General features: G+C 51.5%; 1 protein-coding gene across 1 annotated transcript in view; it reads right to left on the bottom strand.

Moving 5' to 3' along the window:
- CLCNKB (chloride voltage-gated channel Kb) overlaps positions 1 to 4,795 on the bottom strand; it is a 30,076-nt gene extending 25,281 nt beyond the window's left edge. Inside the window, exon 1 of the mRNA XM_048825327.2 lies at positions 4,705 to 4,795. The gene's annotated coding sequence lies outside the window, so the exon portion shown is untranslated. The remainder of the gene's footprint in view (positions 1 to 4,704) is intronic.
- Between the last annotated feature and the right edge of the window lie 8,108 nt (positions 4,796 to 12,903).

Raw genomic sequence — 12,903 nt, 5'->3', positions numbered from 1 at the left:
CCTGGGCATCTCACCCCAGCTCTGAGGAAGACACAAGGGCACCAATTTGGGGGAGGCCAGAAGCCTCCCAGGTGGAGCTCTTAACTACAGCCCAGCATTAGTGGAGAGGAGAGGTGCCCCTGGGGCAGGGAGCCAGTATTTTGTTTCCAAACAGAGGCAGGTGATTAAGATAAGAACGGGCTGGTGATTAAATGAAGGGTATGGAAGTGTAGCCTTTAAAAGAGGTTTCAGAGTAACAGCCCTGTTAGTCTGTATTCGCAAAAAGAAAAGGAGTACTTGTGGCACCTTAGAGACTAACCAATTTATTTGAGCATGAGCTTTCATGAGCTACAGCTCACTTCATCGGATGCATACCGTGGAAACTGCAGCAGACTTTATATACACACAGAGAATATGAAACAATACCTCCTCCCACCCCATATAATTCAGATGTCAAGAATTATAACATTCATAAACCAGTCGGAGAACACTTCAATCTCTCTGGTCACGCAATCACAGACATGAAGGTCGCTATCTTAAAACAAAAAAACTTCAAATCCAGACTCCAGCGAGAAACTGCTGAATTGGAATTCATTTGCAAATTGGATACTAGAAAATTTAGGCTTAAATAGAGACTGGGAGTGGCTAAGTCATTATGCAAGGTAGCCTATTTCCCCTTGTTTTTTCCTACCCCCCCCCCCCCCGGATGTTCTGGTTTAACTTGGATTTAAACTTTGAGAGTGGTCAGTTTGGATGAGCTATTGCCAGTAGGAAAGTGAGTTTGTGTGTGTATGGAGGTGGGGGGGGGCGGGGGTGAGAAGGCCTGGATTTGTGCTGGGGGTGGCCCACCTTGATTATCATGCACATTGTGGGGAGAGTGGTCACTTTGGATGAGCTATTGCCAGCGGGATAGTGAGTTTGTGTGTGTGGTTTTTGGGAGGGGGTGGGGGGGTGAGAGAACCTGGATTTGTGCAGGAAATGGCCCAACTTGATGATCACTTTAGATAAGCTATTACCAGCAGGACAGTGGGGTGGGAGGAGGTATTGTTTCATATTCTCTGTGTATATATAAAGTCTGCTGCAGTTTCCACGGTATGCATCCGATGAAGTGAGCTGTAGCTCACGAAAGCTCATGCTCAAATAAATTGGTTAGTCTCTAAGGTGCCACAAGTACTCCTTTTCTCTTTAAAAGAGGAATCCCTCTGTGGAGGGGGGAGAGGGAGAAGAGTTGTTTTAGAGAGAACACAGGTGGGGGCGGGCTCAGAAAAAATACAGCAAAGCACTGAGCCCAGGTTACGTTCAGAAAAGGGGGAGATTTGGGGGCGCAGGTGGAAAGAAGGGGTCGGACCCAGGGCAGGGCTAGCAGTGTATAGAGAGGTTCCCACTCTACCTGTGATACTTATGTGGCCTCCTCACCACAGTATCTGAGGCTGCACCTCACAATTTCTAACCTATTTCTCCTCCCAGCCCCTCGGTGAGGCAGAGCAGTGCTGTTATCCCCATTGTACAGATGGGGCATTGAGGCACACACAGACTAAGGGCCAGATTTTCAAAGGTATTTAGGCACCTAGTGAGATTTTCAAATGCACTTAGAAGGTTTGGTGCTTTGTAAACCCCACTAGAGATCTAGCTGCATCTTTCGGTGCCTAAAAACCTTTGAAATTGTGTCCTTAAAGCACTGGTCTGGGGTCAGACAGGAAGTCCATGGTCGGGGGTAGAACCCAGGTCTCTCAGGGCTAGCTCCCTACCCAGCAGACCAGCCTCTGTCTCTGCTGCATGCTGCAAAAAAAAAAGAGGATTCTGGTAGATGGGAGCAAAACCAAGGTGGCCAGTTCTCTGAGACTCCAGCAAACAGTCCCAGGACAGAGGTCATGGCTGACAGCATGAAAAGCAGCACAGAGGTTAGAAAGGCTGGAGAATGAGAGTCAGGTGAGAGGAGATCACTTAACTTCCCAGGAGTGGCAGGTTCTGCCCCAGGCTGGGTCACAGAGCAATGGCTACTGGGCAATTTTAACTGAACCATTTTGTTCAGTCATTTTTTGTTCTAAGTTTGAGAAAAGGAAGGAACAAGGAAGTGCCATGTAAGTATGTGATGTGTTTGTGCCTCAAATTCTTAGGGATTCAGCTGTATCCAGGCCAATGCCAGAACAAAGAACAGAAACTGCATCCAGAGAGTCCATAAAGTCGACAATTATTGTCACGATTTGTATTATTCACTGGGCATCATGTGTGTTCAGCACTGTTCAGAAAATCCAGTCCCTGAGCCTGTGCATCTAAGCTGTGTAACTCTGGATAAGATGGCTCAGATATTGAAGTATGAAGCGTATAGTTATTGACCCCACACGTTATCACATGGTCACCGTGATGTTTACAGCGGTGAGTGGAGGCACTGATGGCAATTGACGTTTTACTTGAGTAAGGGCTAGAAGATTTGACCCTCCCACTTTCTTTCTAAAGGAAGCACTGCCCAAAGCTCCTGTGCCTGTGTATTTTCCTTTCCTGCCTGCAGAGGCCCTGAGATACCTCAGAAGTCTCAGGGTTTTTTCTTAACTTTAAAATGTAGAATTTTCTTGGTGTTTGGTTTTAAATATCCCCCTGTGAGAACCGCAACTCAGTCGCTGGAGTGTTGTGTGTAAGAGCCTTCTGGAAAGTAACTAGCCTTTAAACAGAAGTAAAAGCACTGTTGGCAACTCTGATTTTGTCATGAGTCTCATGATAATTGTTTTCTCTAAAGCCCCAGCTCCTGGAGTCAAGTGGATATGTGATCATTTCAGCCCTCATTCTTAAAGAAAAATGAAGTTTCTAGTCCTCATGGAGGAGACTGCGGAGAGAGCTTCAAAATGTGACCCCCCAGGGCACCCTAAAGGCTCAAAAAAGCAGAAGGCAAATAAAAAGAACCCCAAATCTGTTATTTTTACATCATTTCATGATTTTAAAGCCAATGTCATGATTTTGGGTGAGCCTGATTCATGATTCTTTAAACATTTGGGATTGGCACTCATGTGAAAGTGACTTGAAAGTGTCAGTTTCACTCCTGTTTGAGGTTAGTTTCTAGTCTATTATCTGTAGTGAGGTAACACCTCTAGACCCCAGGCAAGTGCAGTATAAACTCACGGGGCCTTGCCCTAGTAGGCAGGGCCGGCTCTAGGCACCAGCAAAACAAGCAGGTGCTTGAGGTGGCACATTTCAGGGGGCGGCATTCCGGCGCCGGCCACACCGCCCCTAGAAATGTGCCCCCGCCGCCCCAGCTCACCTCCGCTCCGCCTCCGCCTGCTCCCCTGAGTGCACCGCCGCCGCTCCACTTCTCCCCCCTCCCTCCCAGGCTTGCCGCACGCCAAACAGCTGTTTCACGCTCAAGCCTGGGAGGGAGGGAGCCGCAGGAAGCAATGGGGGGGGAATGTGGCATGCCCGGGGGAGGAGGCGGGGCCGGGGATTTGGGGAAGGGGTTGGAAAGGGGTGGAGTTGGGGCAGAGCCGGGGGTGAAGGGGGCACGAAAAAAAAGCTGGGGCAGCCAACAAATTTTTTGGCTTGGGGCGGCAAAAATCCTAGAGCCGGCCCTGCTAGTAGGATGTTTCCAAAGTTAAATTATCTATTCCCAGCTTGGTGAACTGCAAAAAAAGTGATAGGAAGTAATCTAGATTTTTCTAGAATTGTTTCGATTGTTGTATTCGAGAGTTAGTAACAAAGAATATACATTAACATTTTAAACCTAACCAGTGTTACTTAAGTGACTTGACACAAGATGTGAGAACATGTTAGTATTAGAGCTGAGTGGATCTAATATTTATTAAATCCTCTTTTTTTAATATAGGAATTAGATAGTGCTCCTATCCGCTAATTTCTACGTTATCTGCAAAAAAACCCCAACACCTAGAGTTTTCAGGTGCCTCCTCCCGCTTCCTCTCCACTTTTTAGGGACAGACTCGTACCCAGTGTCAGAGATGTGACAAATGGCCATTAGCTGTGTCACTTGTTACTACCCTGATGAGCACTGACTGCTAACACACCCCTCGCAGTCCTTGCCCTTACTATCACCTTGCACCATTCACCTCTGAGGTGCCACAAGTACTCCTTTTCTTTTTTCATTGGCCAGGCTGGATTTTGGCCAGGGCACTAGTCAGCAGCACCCTGAGCCTTGGGAAAAGTCCCAGAGCATCTTCCGTGAAAGTGAGGAGTTGTAGCCTTGGCCGTGAGGCTTCTGGGGAATAGCAGCACTTTCACCACCCCGTAATCATGCCAGATTTTGCTTCGTTATTGGCTCCAAGGAGGAAAGAGCCTCTCATAACAAACCACCAGCAAGTTCAATTTCATTTGTTGCCTGTTCTGGGCGCTCAACACTGTGACTGGATTTACCCCGCAGCCCCCCAAGGAAGGGAGCCGTATTATCCTCCCTTTACAGATGGGGAAACGGAGCCTGGACAGACAAAGTGACTCAGCCCAAGTTGCCCAGGGTGTGAGATCTCCTGAGTCCCAAATCCAGAGCCTTCCCCGTGCCCACCCTTCCTCACTTTGGAGCTTTCTTATGCACCGACGTAGCCCAATCCTGCTTTGGCTGGGAACTCAGAGAAGATTGTAGGACTGTGCGATGTGGCCGTATCAGTGTTTAAGAGAGTGCTCTGCAGCGTCGCCCTGAGCCTGTCCTAGCCCAGCCCAGCCCTGGCTATGCTGAGCTGTAATGGCCCCCTTTCCAGGGATTTAGTACGCTCAGAGCACTACAGGACTCACCTGGGTGCTTCTCAGGACAGCTGCTGCCTCCGAAGTTCTGCAGGAAACTGCCTCCCAGCCTCTGCACTTGCACTGGCCAGGTACCACTGCACCAGTCGCTGTCCCTCCTCCCCGCCCCACCCAGGCAGTTAGAACACAGGAAAGATTTACAGTCGCTATTCAAAACGTCCTTGACAAGTCAACCAGAACCACCTGGGCCGGAGTCAGCAGGAGCAGCAAGGGAGGGTTCGTTCCACTTGTGAATTTTTTGACGATACAGTTTTCCATCTCTAAACACCGCTTCATTGAAACAGAAATGTTCTTGGGAAAGGCTGATGTCGGCAAATTTCCCATTTCGAACACTTTGGGGTGGGGGTTGTTTCCATTTTGCAAATTTAAAAACTTCAGTTTTTCAGGTGAAAGTGACCTGATTTGTCTCCCCCCCCACACCCCCGATTTTTGGTTTGAGAAAATTTTCAAGATTAATTTTTTTGTCCCACTTCGGGATTGGAAATTTTTTTGGCATCTCAAAAGTTCTTATGGGATGGAAAAATCATTTCCCACCACCTCTAGCTAGGAAGATCCCAGGGAAAACTCTTGTAATGTGGCCCATTGCCTCCCATCCAGATCCCCCACTGAAGCAAGGTCACCTACCAGTCCTGACCCTTGCTCCGTGGGTTTTTTTCCAATATAACTAGGATGACTGACAATTGGGAATCTGCCAGGAATCAAGAATCCGAATGTATTCAGCAACGCTAATGTGACAGATATCCATGCAATAGCAGTTCTGTCACACAGAGACAGCTCAGCTCCCCCTGAGTTCAGGTTCAGTTCTCAGGGAGGTTTTTGCTTTGTTCTTGTCTCTTTAGGAGCAGAGTTCAAGGTGTATTAAAGAACCAACTTGGATCAATGAAAAAGCAGGGGAGTCACTGATCTAGTCAGTGTCTGCTCGCCACAGGGGCTCAGCACCTGTGAACATCAGGCCTTCAGAGTCTCAAGTCGGGGTCCCAAAAACCAAGCCAGAAATCAATGACTCTTTTCGAACATATTGGCTCTAACCGCTCCGTGCCACAGTTTCCCCACAATACTAACCTACCTAGTGAGTTGTGATGCTTCACTCATGCATTGCAAAATGCTTTGAGCTTGCTCTGGAGTTCACGTTATAACTTGTTATTATTATACCTTAACCTGTCTACCCCAGGGAAAGGAAATCCACCAATGCTGTTATCCTAAAACACACCCAGAATCCAGCTCAGGGCTCTTTCCCGTCCATGTCCCAGTCACCATGTCTTTCCTTCCTTAGAGGTTTTTAAGGTCAGGCTTGACAAAGCCCTGGCTGGGATGATTTAACTGGGAATTGGTCCTGCTTCGAGCAGGGGGTTGGACTAGATGACCTTCTGGGGTCCCTTCCAACCCTTATATTCTATGATTCTATGATTCTATGATTCCTCAGCATAGTGCTTAACTCATGGGTTCCCAACCCCCCCACTTCTTTCTAGCTAGAGGGGAGTGGGTTCCTGGGGGGGTTCAGTAACTTGGGGTCGTGGAGTGGAAGAGTTGCGAGTCACTCATGAACCTCTTCCCACCTCCTCCCAGCATTCTGGGCTCATGACTCTCAGCGCAGAGATTCCAGGGCTGGCACCGGGCCGGTGGATCAGGTTCCCCATTGAGCAGGGAGGCGTGGCAAGCAGCCCAACGGGAGGAACTGCAGCCCGTAGTGAGAGGGTGCTGACTGACTCCAGGGTGGTCACATCCCTTCCCGGGTGAGAGTGCCGCCCCACACAGGCGGAGGTCAGCGATGGCTCAGGCACCACCTGATCACAGCCGGGAGCAGCTGCCTCCACAGACCGGCAGGGCCTAGCGCACCCCAGGGAGTGATGTGGGATCCGGACACCAGCCAAGTCCTGAATGGAACCAGATGGGCCCAAGATATGGCGTCAACACCGAGCACCAGCCGACCCTGAAATGCAATGGCAGCCCCGGACCCCAACAGGGCCTGCAGTGTGGGGAGGCTCTAGACCAGCAGTTCTCAAACTTCATTGCACCGCGACCCCCTTCGGTCAACAAAAATTACTACAGGACCCCAGGAGTGGGGTTTCAAACCTGAGCCCACCAAGCCCCGCCACCCTGGGGGAGGGAAAGGCAGGGAGAGGGGGATCCAAAGTCCCACCTCCCCAGGCCGGGGAGCCAAAGCTGAAGCCCAAAGGCTTCAGCCCAAGGCAGGGGGTCTGTAACCTGAGCCCTGCTGCCCAGGGCTGAAGCCCTCAGGCTTGACCTTTGGCCCCAGGTCCCACCAAGTCTAAGCCAGCCCTGGCGACCCCATTAAAATGGGGTCATGACCCACTTTGGGGTCCTGACCCACAGTTTGAGAACCGCTGCTGTAGACCCACTAAAGCTGATGCAGACTCTGGACTCCAGCAATTTGTGCCTGGAGACTATGGTGATGGACCCTCTCCAAATACCCCAGAAAGATGTTCTCATGGTTCCCCTCTGAGCGCCTGACCGGAGCCTTCAGTCCCTAGCCCTGGCCCGGCGCTCCAGCCAGTACCCGTCACACCATCCTGTACCCCAGCGCTCCAGCCAGTAACCAGCCCTGGCCTGGCACTCCAGCCGGTACCTGTCACACCATCCTGTACCCCAGTGCTCCAGCCAATACCCCCGTCCCCAGCCCTTGGGGGAGAGGGGCAGTTAGTCCTGATTAATGCCAGAGACAGTAAGATCAGAATGAGGCCTCCTGACAAAGTCTCTTGGATTTTGTTCTGGGTTTGTACAGCATCTAGCACTCTGGGGATGTGGGCCATGGCTGGGGCTCCTGGGCAGGAGCCTCTCTCTCACACACACACACACGCCATTCTCCCTTCCTTCCTCGAGAGCCTGGCTACAATTTTTAGCCCCTTAGGAAATAAATTTCCTCAGTGCCTGGCAGGATGGATCTGAAACCCTGCAGCACCCGGGCGCATCCCTCCCACCATCCCCGCCCACTCCTGCAGCGTTTTACGAGGGACTGCCAAGCAGTGTGGGATGGCTGAAGTTCCTTATCCCAGCCTTTCAGATGCATCCTGCTCCTCCGGGGGCTGGTGCCGGTTTCTTTCAGTGGTGACCTGGGTGGGTTCAGTTCTCAGATGGCGGGAGGGATAGCTTAGTGGTCTGAGCATTGGCCGGCTAAACCCAGGGTTGTGAGTTCAATCCTTGAGGGGGCCATTTAGGGATCTGGGGCAAAAATTGGGGTTTGGGGGTTGGACCAGATGACATCCTGAGGTGCTATCCAACCCTGATATTCTGTGATCACCAGTTTTGTTTTGGGAGGTCAAATGAAGCCTGCATCACTTGATCACAGAGCAAAACCATCAGTCAGCCCCAGATGTTCTCCAGCCTCGGTCTGGATTCACTCCAAACACCCACAAACCATGCAATAAGTCTGGCCTCACCTTCAGCTCCATAAAGAAACCCAAGATGTGGAGGAGCTGGGCCTGGTTTCAGCTCCAGTGAAGGGACAGGCCTGAATCGGAACCCCAGATTCAAACCCACCGGGGGATCTGAATTTCACAGCCGGCCTTTAACTGCGTAACAGACTGAACAAAAACCCCCACTCAAACCTCGCCCTTTCCCCATGACATCGGTGGTTGGAAATATCAGCGTTTTCCAACATATGTCCACACTGCACACGCGCGACAGCAGGGCTTGAGCTCGCGCGCTACAGACAGCAGGGCAGACACGCAGCTCAGCCTCTCGAACCCAGACGACTGCCCGGGCTCTAGCCTGAGCTCACATATCCAGTGCTCTGGTTAGCACGCTAGCTGACGCCCTGCTCCTCTGAGGCTGTGGACCCAGGCTAGGAGGCTCGCTCCGCGCTGCAGGGTAGACAACCCCCAAGTGACTTAGGAGCCCAGGTCCCATTTTCAAAAATGATTGAGGGCCAATTTTTAAAGGCATTTGGGTGCCTACAGAGCTGCCATAGGCACCTAGTGGGATTTTCGAAAGTGCCTAAGTAGTTCAGGTGCCTGACTCCCATAGGCCCCTAAATACTGTTGCAGACTTGGCCTTTGGGTCCTTTGGAGCCTAAATCCCATGAGATTTAGGCTCCTAAGTCTCTAATGACTTTTGAAATGGGACTTAGGTTCCCAAGTCACTTCATCCTTTCTGAAAATCTTGCCCCGGGACTACTCCAGAAGCAGGGCCAGCTCTAGGTTTTTGCTGCCACCCCAAGAACGTGCTTGCTTTGCTGGTGCCTAGAGCCAGTCCTGTGCAGAAGTGAGCTCATCAGTGGGGATTGTCACCATTATAAATCCACAGACACCATCTCACAGGCTTTCTGCTCCGCAGGGTGTAAAGAACAGCCCGCAGGGCCTGACGACGGGTGATGGGCTGGGCCGGGGGCTGTCAGCAGCACCGAGTCCTGGGTGAGATGGAGGAGAGGCAGAGCAGAGGGGAAGGGGGAGGTGTGTGTGAGGGGAACGCTGGCCTCAGATTATTCATCAGGGGCTGACACAAGGCAAAATGCCCCCGCCAACCTGTGACTCTAGCCCCGGCTGTAATTACTCAGCATCTGGATCTCCTTACATCCCCTCTTCCCCAGACACATGCACGGCTATCCGGAGCTCGGCCCGCAGCCCTGCATTCCCCCAGCTCGGCTGGGACATGCCTTCAGGCCTGGCTCATCGCTCCGGGTAACGCACAGTCCCAGCACGGGGCAGACGCACATTCCAGCCGGCTCACAGGCCCGCACATTTAGCAGCACGGACATCAGCCGCATTCCTGGAGCGGATGCAGGGTGGGTCAGCAAGCCCTTTTATCAGGCTGAGAAATAAAACCTTAAATGGTTGAAGGATCGGCTAAGTGAAGGGCTGGTCTGACCCAAAGGGAGGCTGTCAGACAGCAGTGGGGGCAGGGGCTGCACAAGCTTCCCCTTTCCGTACAACCCTCCCCAGGCACCCCAGTCCTGACCTGCCGCTCCCCCAGCTCTGCCACTGCCCCTCAGACCTGACCTGCAGTAACTCCTTCTCATAATCCAGCCACAGGCCCCCACTCCATGCTCTGCTTATGACAGCCGCCCAGGATCTGTGGATACCCTGCCCCCCAAATGGGGGCGTTAGCCGTAGTCTCTTTGGAGCAGAAAGAGACACTTTGTGAGGCCATTTTGTGCTTCAGACAATCTTCTCCCAGGGCTAAACTGGATCCTGTCAGCGTGGCCAGGGGAATGCACAGCACCATGTCCTGCAGTGAGCAGCAGGGGCCCCTCATCCCTGTGGCCAGCACAACCGTCAGAGAGACCCCCCCAAACCAGATAACCGGCGCCCCCAGCTCCTAGGAACAACCCCAGGCCATGCCAGGAGAGGGAGAGTCTCCCAAGCCCTCCATCCCACGGAGGTGGCTCGTGACGCCGGCAGAGGATGCTGACACGGAGAAACGTGGATGGAAAAGGCATCTTCACTCATGCCAGGAAGAAACGCTTCTGGCGGGTCAGGGCGGCCGAGAGCCGTGCACGCTCTGTCCCGGGGGCACCACTGACCTTTCCGGGCTAGAAATCATCAGCCCAGAGAGCGTCGCAAACCCAGCGGGGTGGAGTCCAAGGGCCAGAGCCTCAGCCATAACCAGCGCAGCAGGGCCAGTCTCCGCTGGCCACAAAGAGCAGGATGCTGACCCTTTGGTGAGGCGGCAGGCTCAGCTGTTTGGCCAGGCTTAATTAACCCTGTACGGGCAAGGACAGCAAAGCTCCCCCACTCGCAGTGGGCTGCTTTGCAGCATTAAGACCAAATTAGTCTCTGGAGCCACCCTCACCACGGAGGGGTTTGGCCCTAGGAGTTGAGTAGATCTGGGCCCCACCACTGCCAATGGGAGTTTTCACCCTGATGTCATGGGGCTCAGATTTGGCTGTGACTGGGGAACTGCACGGCTGGAAATGCTCTAAAAGCCCCAGCTAGTACAGACATCTTGGGCCAAATGCTGCCCAGGGCTGTACCCCCCAGCACACGCCTGATTCTCCACTGCCTTGTGTTCAGCACATGGGTAAGTGACAACACACCGGCATGGCTGTGGAGTGCAAGTCAGGGCAGAATCCAGCCCCTCGTCCCCGAGCAGGCTTTGCTCCCACCGAGCCACAGTCCAGCTTCCCTGCCTGACCGTACTGGGAGGAACACAGCAGTTGGCTCACCGGATCATCCCATGGTCCATCTAGTCCCTTGACCTGTCTCTGTCAGTAGCCAGCTCAAGCTGCTTCAGAGGAAGGCTCAAGGAACACAGGATGAGTCTAGATTAACCTGCCTGTAGAGGAAGGTCCTTCCTCCCCCCGGCAGCTAAGTTTGGCTGACGCCTTGAAGCAGGACCGTTTTAAAGAAAAATCCTCTCTTTTGTAGCCCATTATCTCTAGAAATGTCTGACGCCCACACTATACCCTTAGCATCTGCAATGTCTTGTGGCAATGAGTTCCACAGATTAATTATATGTGGTGGAGGCAAGTGTTTTATCAGTTTTAATTGTATCACCTTTCAAGTTCAGTGAATGTCCCCTTGTTCTTGAGTTATGAGTAGAGGTAAATAGAAGCAGCCAGTTTCTCTCCTCTAGACTCTTCCATGTTTTCTATATCTCCATCACTTCCCCTCTTGCTGGGTTTCCTCTCTTAACCAAACAGTCCCACTCTCTCTTCTTGGCTGTTTTTCCCTGCCTCTAATCATTTTCATTACCCACCTCTAAGCCCCCTGTAATCCTGCTCTGTCCTTTCGGAGATGGGGCAACCAGCTCTGAACACAGCGTTGCAGATGGTAACACCCCACTGATTAATACTGTAGAATGGCACTGTAGCATTGGGGGGCGGGGAGAGATCACAGTCTGGCTCATCTTAGCATTGTGCTTGTAGTAAGAGGGACACAACCAAATAAAAATCTGGATTTCTAGATTGCTCTAAATCCTCCAGTATGCCAAAGTCCTTGACCAACGACATGCAGCCACCTCTGGGGTGAAGGTCAGCTTCCACCAGCATACTGCACAATACGGGAAGAAGACATTTTGCATAAAGAAAGTAGGGCAATCCCACCCTAGGAGCAATTAGCAGACAGCACTCGGGTCTAAGAGTCGCAGAATAAAATTGCTTGGAATTTAGCAGATGTCCCTGTGAAGGGCTAAGATGGCCTTACGGAGTTGTGAACCTGTGGTTATAAAGAACAGAGGGATTTACACCCTAAGGCTCTGTTCCCTCAGCCATAGCATTTGAGAATGCCAAGGCAGGGAGTTAGATAGTACAGGCAAATGCAGCAACCATGCTGTACTCCTCTGAGATGACTCTGACACCACTGATCAGAGGTGGATTTAACAAGAGGGGATGTTGGCCAGGATCATGCCCTGGAGGGACCATGAAGAGATCTTTAACTTCCATTGGCAGGTGTCATACAGAGCAGGGATGAGCAGCAGCATACGGGTGGAAGCCGTGCACTGGACACCTGGTCTGTGTACACCAGGCTGGTCTGTCAAACACAGGAAGTTCAGGGGATCTCACCAATGGAAAGATAGCTCCTTAGCTGTACAGGGCAGAGCAAATCAGGATGTGGGGTGAAGACAACTCAACCCACTGACATCAGCTGATGTGATTCCCCCCTTTGCCACCCTGGATTCTTCAATGGAGACATTTGGTCAACATCTAGCCAGAACAAAGTTTCATTGAGTGTCTTGAGGATGCTGGTAACAGGAATGTTGAGGAATAGGGTAATATCCCTTTAAATAACTTGTGAGCCCTCTAGTGGTGCTCACCAAGTCCAGTGTCTGAGAAGGCACCAGAAACCAGAGCAGCAGCATGTATGGAGCTAGGCATGGCATGACTGCATATAACTTACATGCACGTGGCCCATGGTAGCACATCTCCCAGCAGCCTTTCTATCACCCCCCGTGCATGAGACCTGCCCTCCAGCTGAGGTGTCTTTAAGATCCAGTCCCTGGCAGGCATTACTGTGACACTGCATCCCATAGTCTTCACAGTGATATTATTATGGTATAATTATGACATAGTTATGATGTATTTCATGCAAGATCAGTCATGGGAGGTGTCATTGGAAAGGTTATGATTTGCTGGATATGATTATCCTATTTGTATGCATGTATCATTTTCGTATCTGAAGTTATGAATATTGACTATGTATCTCTTTCACATGTAGCTATCCCTGGGCAATGCCCACTAGGCAAAAGGCTTTCAATCTAGATGGCTGGCCAGGAAGGGCCCATTCACCTTAATGA

The sequence above is a fragment of the Caretta caretta genome, chromosome 18 (genome assembly GCF_965140235.1).
Source record: "Caretta caretta isolate rCarCar2 chromosome 18, rCarCar1.hap1, whole genome shotgun sequence".
NCBI lineage: Eukaryota > Metazoa > Chordata > Testudines > Cheloniidae > Caretta > Caretta caretta.
Note: the sequence above shows the minus strand (reverse complement) of the source record. Positions and strands in the feature narration are given on the sequence as shown.